Genomic DNA, 13228 nt, shown 5'->3' on the forward strand with positions numbered 1-13228 from the left:
TTATTTGCAGGACCATCTCTCCTTTTAACTCTGCTTAATTCTATCACTGAAATAAGGACAACGGGGTCTATTTTTGGGTTTAAATGTAATTTATTGTGTAATTGTTGCTCGGTAAATGAGTTTACTTGGGATAAAATAAGACAGAATTTCAACTGTACTTTAAAGTCTGCCCTGCAAATCACTGTCATGTTTCTACTCGTTTAGGATCAGTGCTGTCAAATATTAACAATATACAGGAAATATGTCCTTCTTTTTCAGGAAATGCTTGTATCATTGAGTCAGTAAAACTGTTTCAGCTTAAGAGAATCAGATTTAAATACCACTTAGAGACATGCCTAACATTTATAAAAACAATAAATATTAGTGGTATATTAAGTGTTTGCTTAAATTCAGAAGGTAACATTTATTACCTCTGTGTTAACCTTTTTCTTTCCATATACAACCTGATATAACAGCTTGATGAAACATTTGCTATTAAACATTTCTGAAAATATTTTCAGGACATGTATGTTCTGTACAATGCAGCAATTTTGGGTCTTGTGTAATATTGGACATAATATATATCTGTATGTTCTTATTATATTATGGGTGTGTATTCCTTGATAGCTGGGGGAAGAAAAAACAAACAACCAAACAAAAAAAGCTTCTGAGGATAAACAACATTATTTAATTTTCACTAGCAGAGATGATGTTATTTGGTTTTGAATCCTAAGCCACTTTATTTAAAATTTAAATTTATTTAAATTGAAAATATATGTGGTATCACCAAACTGATGAAATTTCTGATAGCAAGCCTATACCTCAAATTGTCCCCTTTTCCTGCCTTGTAACTGGAGGCAGGCTATAAGGTGCAGGCTGGATTCTTTATTACAATTCAGTTTTGCTGGAAGGAAGAGGCTAATGGGAATGTCACACTTTTAGTTCCCATCATTAGGTCCACATGCTATTTACTCTAACTGCTTCTTTACTTTTACTTTATTGCCACGGGCTAATGGATGATTTTGGTCCCGCTTTCCACTAACAGTATTCCGTCCATTTATGCCTAGGATACTGTATGAAAAAGAAATAAAGAATAACAGTGTCAGATCTATGGCAGCCAGGGAGATTTATTTATTCTCCAACCAGTTTGGTGATTGGTGCTATCATTTATTACTCCAGCAGGTCTTTTTCAGATCTAAACCAGAATATTTTTGTGTCCGTGTCTTACTTTGTAGAACCCCAAAAGTAATTTTCCAGACATGAATTTCCCCTTGCATTTTTCTGTCATTTTGCTTCTCTCTCTTCCAGATTATTTCATATATTCTGACATAATCCAAGAAAACAACAGATGGCAACTTCATCCAAGTGGGTGTTATCCACTAGGGCTGCAAAACAGGAGCTTGTTTTCCAGTAACTTCCTGCCTTTCAGGTTAAAAGTTGCAGAACCTACTGCAGTGCTCTGATGTGAGTCTCAAATGTGGGTTAGGGTTGGATTGTCTTAGGCAGAGTTAATCTGCTGTTTTCAGTAAAATGAGATGGACCCCTGCTCTCAATCAAAAAATTTTGAATCTAGCCTCACTGACTAGACTTGGATGTGGGATTTCTAATGTGCAATGCATGAGTAGCAGTGATAATGCAGCCCAGCAGAAGAAACAGAGGTAGTATAAAGAAAAGTAGAATATTGCGAAGCTGTGTGGTTATGTGGGAAACAAAAAAGAGTTGGCAAATCAAAAGGCTTGGAAGAGAAGCAGTTAGAGGAGGAAGGGAAGAGAGAAGAAACAAACAAGGAAAGGAAGGAGGGTCATACAAAGGAGAGAAGTGGTAGAGAGAGAAGGAAGGAAGGAAGGAAGGAAGGAAGGAAGGAAGGAAGGAAGGAAGGAAGGAAGGAAGGAAGGAAGGAAGGAAGGAAGGAAGGAAGGAAGGAAGGAAGGAAGGAAGGAAGGAAGGAAGGAAGGAAGGAAGGAAGGAAGGAAGGAAGGAAGGATAGATATAAAATATAGGAGGGCATATTTAGTTGTGCAGTGGTGTTGCTGAACTCCTCCTAAGCAAAGTTCCATTTCTTCAAAACTTTAGGGCTTCCAGTTATGCCAAAGAACCCCAATGAAAATAACTGCTCTAAAAGTTACAATGAGGCTCATTTTTATTGGATTTCTTTGGATAGAAGTGGGACACTATCTGTATCTTGTCCTGACAAACAGGTAAGGAAAATTTTCCTTCTGCTCCTCAATGAAAAATATTCTTTTCATCAGCAAAGAGAGAGGAGTGCAAATACTTTGAGCTACATATGGTGATTAGCTATGAAATGGGGAAGTAGGCATAGAAGCATGAGAAAATTTAGCTCAGGTCACAGAAGAATTTTCAGCATTTTTCTTTTGCTGGGCCTTCTCAACCTATGGCTTAACCAGTACAGCAGGCTACAGTTAATATATGTAATAACTGCTACTGAAGAAAGTGGTATGTATTATTAAAAACAGTGTCAGAACACAGGAAAAAATACTGAGAATATAAAAGCAAAAGTAGGAGATAATCTTTAATTCTAGGATAAGGGGGAACTAGAATACGGGGCATGTCTATTTTCACAACTGAAGAGGTTTCAGAAGGCATGCAAAAAAGTAGTTAGTTAGTAGTTAGTTGGCTTCACCTCACATGCCTTTGGGTGTCTAAAGTAACCCATTTAGAAATGAGCTAATGAGGCAAAGTTCCCATTGGAAGGAAACAGATGTTTCAAAGTAACAACTCATCTGAACCATACCTGCCTTAGGTTAAGAGGAAGTGTCCTTTCAGGCTGTCTTTTTTTTTTTTTCTCTGAGTATAAGGTGGACCTTCTGCTGGCTGCTCAAAATTTGGTGACGTTTCTATTTGCTCAAGTTAGAGCAATACTAGGCAACCCAGGATTTGTACTGTCACCACAGAAAGCAACAATACCTTGTTGAGATGAGGAAGACTTTTGTACTGGGTCTGGGAGGATTGTGATGAGTGAACCTGAGCCAACACCTGAACACCCACACAGCCACTCACTTATTCCCTTCTCACATGAAACAGGGAATAAACAAGCATCTGTGTAAGTATTGGCACTTGGCCAAGGTCAATCCACCACATAAAGTGGGATTGACCAAATATATGTGTTGGTCAGTCTTGTACTAAAATCCTTTATTTCCCTACTTGTCAAGAGGACTTTGTATGTTGATTAACATGTTGAATTAAAAGATTGCTAAATAATTGTTTACAAACCCTGGGAGCTATAAAAGAATCTGAAATACTGCTATCATTAAACATATATTGCACTACACTTTTCTTCCATCATGAAACAGAAAAAATCTAAATGATGGCTCTTTCATATGGACTTTTTAATAAGAAGAAATCTTTACAGAACCAAGCAATGGGGTTTGTAAAATGCAAATGTCATATTTTTAGTAGCAACTTTTTGCCTGAGCTAACACACTTGGCAAGAAATTAACATTAAATTCCACATTTCCTGATACTGACAAGGAGGTAAGAGAAGTAAAAATGCTGATTTACTTACACACACATGCACAAAAAAAGTTTGCTATGTTTACTTGTCTAAACACTTTTCCCGTTTGTTCCACTCAATTTCTTTGGTGATTTCAACTCAATAGTTTCTTCAGTTTGTCTCCCTCTAGTGGATTACCCCTTTTGTGTGTCAGCAGATACTTCACTTTCAATTTTTAATTTTTCCATCACTGGTATTGTGTGGCTGTAATGTTATTATAATAATTGAATAATCTATACACAGCAATTACTCTATTTCATTCCTGATGACTGCATCATTTAAACTTATATTTGTTTCTATTGCCCCAGGTATCAGCTGTCTGGGCTACAATTCATGCAAAGTATTCTCAATCCTCTTCTCATCTAAAAAAAATACAATTATACTGTATTTCTTTTTGGTCATTCTTCTGTCTTCTAGATGAGTTCAGGGACTGGATCAGTAGAGGCCTATATAAAGCAGCCTTTTAAATGGTCTAAATTAGGACCTGATGAAACAAAATAAAGCTAGGCACAGTTAAATCATGTCACAAATGTGGAATGCCTTGTCTAAGCCTCCAGCAAATACCATCTTTCAGCAACATAGATATCTTCTTTTGCTTGATGAATGTAAGACAATGTGGCCTAGTCTTATTTTTCAAAGGATCCATATGTAATTTGGGGAAGAATATATTTAATTAAAACCAACATAGAATCTGTCTTGGTCTTATTTTGTATCATCTGCATTATGATCTTAGTTTTTCTGTGGTGGATCAGAGCCCTTCTGTGTTTAACATCTATAAACCACAGCAAAAAGGCTTATTTCCTGCCTCAAAGATCTTACACTACAAAAGATCGGGCAGCCAAAAAAAGTGGACTTGGCAAAGAGAAGATGGGAATGGAAGAAGCAAATAAGAACTGATAGTTGAATGGTTGCTGAATATTATTAGTATTAGCACAGGCTGCCAAACATCTTTGTGACTGCTGTATTTTACGGGCAAAGAAAATGTTTCGGGCTTACAAAGGCAGATCTGAAGAACGAAAATCTCATGACCACTGGTACTGCTGTGTCTAAAGGGGCACAACTCTTCCAGAGCAGAAGTTTCTTCCTCTGAATACATTCAAATTATACTGTTGATTTTCTTTCCTTTTGTGCTCATCCCAGATAGCACAGCTGTTGAAGTAGGACATAAAATAGATTCTGTTGTAATTAAGCAGTTAGCTGCACAATTAAATCTGAAGTTAGATAAGTGGTGTGAGCTGCACTTCATAACTACTTGTGAAGTTACACCTAAGTTTATTTGTTCTCTGTTCTCTGGACTCTCAGTTTATCTTCTTCAAATTCCTTCTAACACTAATGGGAATAATAATTAAGAACAATAGCAAAAAATCTCACTGTCAAGTTACTGCATACTGAGATACTAAGCCACCACACTTTTATTCAGGCCCATTTCCTCACATGGCAGTGAGCTGATTCATCTTGCACCAGCTCAGAGAGCAGAGAGAGGAGCTCATACCAATTCCCACTCCCCTTTTTACATCTGCTTGGGAAGGGATTTCAGGGGTTGATCTGGATTGAAAAATTGTGTAAGAGGGCATTAGTACCTTCTCTTCCTTACTACTGTACTCACTGCTTCCAGAGCACAAAACATAGTGGTAATTAGATTGTCAGCCACTGTTTGTGCAATAGAAAACAGAGCCAAAGCACTTGCAAGTTTTAACAAAAAAAATCCTCTCTCCTGTGAACTTGTGCAACTGCTCTCCTTGGACGGATTCTGCTAACGCCCACCCATTTGAATAACTGTACTCATTCTTTGAAATCAAAGTATGACTGACTAGTTGCATGCAAACTGGCTTAAGCCCTTAAATTCCGAGCTTTTGAAGACAAATCTGCATCTGACAGGCTTTGTGCTGTTCTTGAACTATTTCAGCACACCATGAAGCAAGGAAATAAGAGTAGAAATGGAGGCAAGCCTTTTAAGATGTCCTTAAACTGACCTTCAGAAAGAACGAATAATAAACACTGAGAGAAAATTTGTCAATGAAGAGGAATATTGTCCCAAGTGAAAACAAAAGCTCCACAATCCCATTTAAGCATTCTTAAAACATTAATCCATTTAAGATATTAGGGCAGAAAAAGACCATTGCTGAGGACAGCAAGTGTAAGTTTAGATGGGTTGGGTTACTCTGCCCAACTCAGACAGATACAATATTTCAATTCTGAAAATACATGCAGAGGAATTTGAGGTCTTTTCTTATTTAAGAGGCTCCATTGTGGACTTTAAAGTGTTTCTTTTACCATACAGCCACTTGTAAAACAAAGGAAAAAATCTACCTCCTAATATAGGAGTTAACCAGGTACAGGGAGTTTAATCTCTTCATAATTACCATTTTCACATTTTTTTCACTTTTCATAAAATTGGATCTTCTCAGATAAACTGTCTGATAAAATTATATAGCTAGGTACAGTACATCAAACAACCAGTGAAAGTGAGTTTGATACTCAACACAAATTGAAATTCTGACTGACCTAAAAAGAAAGAGGTTTTTGTATCTCCTGCCTCTTCTTTTGGAATCTATCCTTGGTTCATGCAGTTAATGTCTCTCATTTTCAATTTGAACTGTTTCATCTGAACATAATGGAAAAGTAAAACAAAGAGCTGAAACAACAATCAGATTATCAAAGGTTTGTCTTTGCCTATTGTGTAAAAGATAATGCTGCTGTATTGAAAACACTAGGAGAATTCTAATGAAGTTGGAGTTTCCTTGGAGGACCGGTGTTAAATAGTCTTGTCCTAAGAAAGTAAAGATCGTACCTCACTTCAGATGTAGACTTGAGAGATGAATGACAAACATTTTCAAGGTCTTTTGTTTTAGAAAGAAAATCTTATCAGGGCCTCATGACAGCTGGCTTAGCTTTTTTTTTTTTTTTTTTTTTTTTTTTTTTTAATTCCTTACAAATTTTTAGGCCGTTCTTTAAAAACAGATTTAATCAATTTTCAGTTTAAAATTCCCAGAAAAAAAAGTAATCTCATTCATTCTAATTTATATTAAACACAAGAGATTATATTAATACAACTCTGTGGGATTTCAAATCTCAGACCAGGTCATTTAGAGCTATTTTAAATCTGTGTTTTCGTACATGTATAATCTGTGAAGGTTTTCATTCTGTGTTCATGTAATGCTAATGCAGTCATGACATGCAGGCCACAATGCCTCTTCCCACAGATGACAGCACAGAAGTCACAATTTTATGTATTTTATTTACATTGAAAAGGTTGAGGGATCTGGCTGCCAACTGTGAACTCTCCTGTTAGATGGATCCAGAACATATGCCAGCAGGGAATTCACTGGCAGCTCCCTTAAGCAAGGACTTGTCTAAATGGAACAGTTGGGTGCTCACCACAGCTTTCATTCTGGTGCAAATATTTCACTGTGTGCCACTCACTGTTCTGTCCTGTGGCCAGCCAGATGTGTTGACAATTTTACATAAAAGTAATGCCTACAGAGAGGTCAAAGGTTCAGAAATGAGGCAATAAGTATGTTCACCTTTTGGGAATATGTAAACCCCATTAAAGGCCTCAGGCTCTACTGCACTAATGTAAGTTCTGCAGCTAGAGCATGGTAAAGCTGTATTCATTAACAGCAAACATGAGCTTGTGAGATTGCCTCACAGTTTATTGAAACTTAACCTTTGTGATACACGAAATTAGCCTGTGCTTCACAGGGATGATGCTGAATTATAGGGGAGCAACATTATTCCTGTTTTCAGGAAATCTGGCATTTTACTGATGATATTGGGTCAACGGCACATGCCACCAGTGACACTTTGGAGGTTATTCTGTGTAATCTTCTGTAGACAGAAACAGGCAGTGCATCGAGACATAATCATTAGGAAAAGCCAATGTTTATTACTTAAGGAAAAAGGAAACTTACCATTTCAACATGAAAAGCGATAAAGATTTCAGGTAATCACTGATCAGATTTTGCTTAGCTTTTAACGTATTAACAGCTCTCCTAACATTTTGTGGCTGCCTTTGAGCTGTGGGCTGCGTCTGCAAAAGCTTTAGAATATAGGCATTTAAGACTGGGATGGAACTAGTGTATTTTACCAGAGAGTACCTGTCCATTTTACTAACCAGCTTTGTATACAGTTGCATAACACTCTAGTTATAAAGTCAAATACTAAATAATGAAGTTAATTTGGCAGATATTTTACACCAGAACTGAGGTGGGTGAAGAGGATACCAGATCAGTTTTAGAGGATCATGACAGCCATGAAGGACACAAGAAAGACACCAGTGCCGGTGAGCATATGTCTGATGCAAGCACAGATAAATCAAGTAAAACACAAGTGAGCTGATACCCTACATTGATGATTAATATGTATCAGAAATAATGTGGCCAGCACAACCAGGACAGTGATTGTCCCTTTTACTTGGCACTGGTGAGGCTGCACCCTGAATCCATGTTCAGCTTTGGGTATCTCACTACAAAAAGGACATTGAGGTGTTGGAGCGTGTCCAGTGAAAGGCAACAAAGCTGGTGAAGGGTCTGGAGTACATGTCTTATGAGGAGCAGCTGAGGAATATGGGGTTGTTCAGCCCAGGGAAAAGGAAACTCAGGAGAGACCTTATTGCTCTCTACAGCTATCCAAGAGGAGGCCATAGCCAGCTGGGGGTTGGACTCTTCTCCCAAGTAGCCAGTGATAGGACAAGAGGAAACAACCTCAGGTTGTGCCAGAGGAGGTTTAGTTTGAATACTAGAAAAGATTTATTTCAGAAAGATCTGTCAAGCATTGGAACAAGCTGTCGAGGGAGGTAGAGGTATTGAAAAGACATGTAGGTGTGGTGCTTAGTGACATGGATTAATGCTGGACTTGGCAGTTCACAGATAGACTCAATCTAAAGGTCTTTTCCAACCTAAATTAGTCTATAATTCTAAAACACACATCCCTGAGTTCCTCAGATTGTAGTAGTCACTATCCAGGTACTGTCCTCTTCAGGAGGTGAGACAGAAGCAGGATCTCAATGTGTGGATTTTCTGTCTCTCTCTTCTTGAAGGCATCATTGTCTTTGCTGAAGTGCTAAATTCTGAAGTGTTAACACTATGCTAGGTAGTCCCTAAATCCATTAGTTCATACATCAGCATTGTCAATGCATGCTAGGTTTTCTCAATCCATGAATATCTGTGAAGCCAAAGAAATCCCAGTGTCTGTCATCTTACTAATTCTGTAAGAAAATTTTGTATCAATAGCAACGACAACAATATAGCTATATTTCACACATATTGTTATAAATCAACAATATTGTTACACTTCATGTAACAATACCATTTTGGTATTTAATTCTTGAACATTTGACTTCATGCAGTTCTGAAATCACTAAACTGGTATATTAGTTTACTGTAGCATTTTTCATGTTTCTAGAGTTAAAAGAAATAACAGTTACAGAAATCAAGTAAAAACAACCCTTCTGCCTTGAAGTCCAAGTAATGCATCATCAGAAGAGCAGAGATGCCCCCACCACTCAGACAAACAGCGTGAGTGAACCAGTTCAGTACATTTTCAGTGGATTTCACAACTCTTTTTGTCAACAGAAGAATACTGGGAGTTGGTTCCAGTGGTGCTCAGGAGATGTAAAACATAGTTGTCATGGTCCTTTCGATCTCTGTCTTAACCTCATCCCTTGTTACTATTGAAAAACACCTGAAAGACGATTGTAAAAGTTTAAGGCAGATTTTTGGGAGGAAACCTCCTAAGGGGGCCCTCCCTCCCCTCCCCCAATCGGTTCAGGGAAGAAAAAACCTCCTCCGAGAGAAGTGGAAAGAACCCTGTTTATTAAACAGACAAAGCACTCCCCAGCACAATAAATTCGACAATACCAGATGACAAGAATTTCGTGCTGCTCTGGAGAGATGACAGGATTAGAAAAGAAGTCCTTCCTGGAGGTGGTTGCTCTGCCTGAGTCCCTCTGGCACTGAGACACGCTGCGCAGGATGGATCTTGGTGGGTTCCAGGTGTGGGCCCCCACGGCGCTGCCCCGAGTCCTTTGTCCAGAGAGATTTTAACAGTTCCAAGGAAAGACAAAAAAAGGGGAAAAAAAACCAGGAAAGAAAAAAAGAAAAAAAAAAAAAAAACAGGAGGAGAGGAAAAAAAGGTGAAGCTTCTCCTCCTCTGCTAGCTACTGCCTAACTAGCTAACTAACTGCTGAAGAGGGAAAAAAAAAATCTCTCCGTCCCTCGCCGTGTGTTGCTGAATCCGACTCTCAAGGCCAGCCGGCGGAGGAAAGTTTCTGAAAACAAACCGCACGCCTCTCCCTTCCCCCTGCTCCCAGACCTGACACCAAAGGCACACAGGGCAATATCCAACAGAGACCCAACAGACAATTGGGGATACAAACCTCACAACGTCACCCCAGGAAAACAATGCAGTCATTGGTCACAGCCAGCACAACTTCATGAAAGGGAAGTCCCATCTATCAGACCGAATTTCCTTTTATGACAAAGTAACTCACCTGATTGATCAAGGGAAGCCAGTTGATGTAATCTTTTTGGATTTCAGTAAAGCTTTTAATACTGTCTCTCACAGGATCCTGCCAGATAAAATGTCCAGCTCACAGCTGGATAAGCACATCATGCAATGGGTGAGCAACTGGCTCACAGGTTGGGCACAAAGGGTTGTAGTGAATAGGGTGACATCAGCCTGGTGACCTGTCACTAATGGGGTTCCACAGGGCTCCATCCTTGGCCCTGTGCTCTTCAACATCTTCATAAATGACTTGGATGCAGGACTGGAAGGGATACTAAGCAACTTCTCAGATGATATAAGACTGGGAAGAGCTGTGGACTCCCTTGAGGGCAGGGAGGCCCTGCAGAGAGACCCAGACAAATCAGAGGTCTGGGCAATCACCACCTATACGAAGCTCAACAAGGGCAAGTGCTGGATTCTGCACCTGGGGTGGGACAACCCTGGATGCACAGACAGACTAAGGAATGAGATGCTGGGAGCAGTGCCATGGAAAGGGACCTGGGGGTCCTGGTTGATGGCAAGTTGAACAGGAGTCAGCAGTGCCCTGGCAGCCAGGAGGCACAACCCTGTCCTGGGGTACATCAGGCACAGCATGGCCAGCCAGGTAAGGGAAGGGATTGTCCCGCTCTGCTCTGAGCTGGGGTGGCCTCACCTCCAGTCCTGGGGGCTGGTTTGGGTGCCACAATATAAACAAGGCATTAAACTGTTAGGGAGTGTCCAAAGGAGGGCAAGGACAATGGTGGAGGGCCTTGAGGGGAAGCCCTATGAGGAGCAGCAGAGGTCACTAGGTCTGTGCAGCCTGGAGGAGACTGAGGGGAGAGTTCATTGCAGTTACAACTTCTTCATGAGGGGAAGAGGAGGGGCAGGCACTGACCAGTGACAGGACCCCAGGGAATGGCCTGACGCTGTGTCAGGGGAGGTTTAGGTTGGATATCAGGACAAGGTTCTTCAGCCAGAGGGTGGTTGGGCGCTGAAACAGTCTCCCTGGGGAAGTGATCACAGCACCAGCCTGGCAGAGTTCAAGAAGTGTTTGGACAACCCTCTCAGGCACATGGTGTGACACTTAGGGATGTCCTGTGCAGGACAGGTAGTTGGACTTGATGGTCCCTGAGGGTCCTTTCCAACTTAGCTTATTTTGTGTTTCTGTGATAATTTTTTACACTCACCCAATATCCATGTAATGTTTTCATGCTCCCCTTCCCCCTTCCCCTTTGGGTTCCTTGTGCTTAACTTTAATTTTCTAACTGTCTCTTTAGGCTTGGCTCCTAATCCTTCTGCTCTGAAGAAGCAGAGAAAGTACATCAAAGAGTGTCTTTGCTGTGCTCTCCAGCCATGAAGGAGAAATAAGAGGGGGAACTGGCTCAACTAGTACAGTCTTCTTATAGATCATGCTTCATATAAACAGAATATGTTGACCTACCTGTTAAACTATTATCTATTTCCCCAGTTTTCAGAAGCTCATGATTCACACATACAAGAAAAAGGGTGTCTTCAAAATGCATCTTTTGGAAACCAGAATGACTCTTAGCAGAACTCTACTCCTTGATCTAAAGCTCATGTATGGTGAAGTATCTAATTTTAGAACTGTTCTCATGTGGGTAAAACCAGATGCAGATTTATCAAGCAGGACAAGGATTTTAATTTTTATTCTCCCCTCCACTCTCCAATAATACCAGGGAAAGCAGTAAGCATCTCCTTCATGTGATGTGGCTGCTTAGCCATGCAGCCTTCCCAGTCACATAGGGGTTATAGCTGCTCCTGAGTAAAACATTCTCTTCTCTTTTTTGAAAAATGGCTGAGCTATTTTTATTCAAGTTTTCAAAAGAAGCGTTCTGCCTGCGGCAGAAATCCAGCATGAGAAATTTCTGCCCAAATTATTAAAGAATGGTGGAGTAACAAACTACTGAAAACAGATGGAGTTTGGCGTAAGAAATTACAGATGCTATCACTCATGGCCTTTATACTCTCTAAGCATTTATACCGTAACACATACTCAAATGTGCACTACCACTCAGCAGAGTTCTCATTTCTCCTACCTTCCGTGTTCCTTAAAAAAAATAAATAAATACAGGCTTTCTGGCTGTAATTCTGATCTTCAGGAAATGTACTTCCAAGTAGCTAGAGACAATTAGGTCAACCTTCCACTCAGCAATCAGGTGGCAAGAACCTCCTTATCTCCATGTCATTATTTCTTACAAAAAATCAATAATGACTTTATCCTTACTTGCTGTTTTAGTACAGTGTAACAGTGCAGACAGCAAAGAAACTCAGAGACAGAAGGGTCTGAACAGATACCAAGAAAGCTACTGGAGCGGAGTGGATTTTAATAGAGTGGGTTTTAATTTCTTGAAAGAAAGACACCATACAAATAGAAAAAATCTTTCAATCCTTTACTAAAAAGGTAGTAATTACACATTCTGGAGTGGGAAATCTATCATAAACATCATTTGCAGAATGAATTATAGCACTGACTCTTGCTTATGTTATTTATAAGAGTACAGAGGAAAGCGGTGGCTATTCTAATAACCATTAGATTCAGAGAAAGACAATGACTGAAAATCATTGAATGACAGTTTAGGAAGAACTAAGAGATAGGACACTTTACATTAGAACCTTCATATCTTATTGGTGGATCCATTTCTTTTTTTATATCAACTTGGATTAAACTAGGGGACAAATTCAGGATTCAAGTCAACAAAGAAACAGCTATGCATTTCCATTTTTATTTGATTTATATTGTTACAAATCATTTTCATACAAGGGAAGCACCTTCTGGTATATCAAACACTTACTATAGTGAATTAGAGAGGCTCCATGGAAATACTAGTTATATTTGTTCAAAACTGGTACACAACAGAATAAAACAAGTCAGGCTCTCTCTACATATACTATCCAAAGCAAGACATCAGTGGCTACAGCTAATTTGGGAGAACAACTCTAAGTTTTAATCCAAGGAAACTAATTTTGCCAAACTGAAAAGAAATTATACAGAAGTATCCTCTTCATCTCAGAAAAATTAATGGTAAGCAGGGCCTGCATCAATGGTTTGACTTTCTCTGTTAGTATCACCAGATGGGACCCACACTACTAGGGAATTGTATGAATTCTAAGAGACTTCTCTTTTTTGGCTCTTCTCATTTTCTGGACATAGTTTCAAAGGAGTTTAATGTTAGACCTACCCTCTAGACAAAGCTTTAGCAGGACATGAAGACTGACTTACTCCTATTACTGCAG

This window comes from Chamaea fasciata, unplaced genomic scaffold (genome assembly GCF_029207755.1).
Source record: "Chamaea fasciata isolate MVZ Bird 193981 ecotype frontalis unplaced genomic scaffold, bChaFas1.0.hap1 SCAF_2, whole genome shotgun sequence".
NCBI classification, from domain to species: Eukaryota; Metazoa; Chordata; class Aves; order Passeriformes; family Sylviidae; genus Chamaea; species Chamaea fasciata.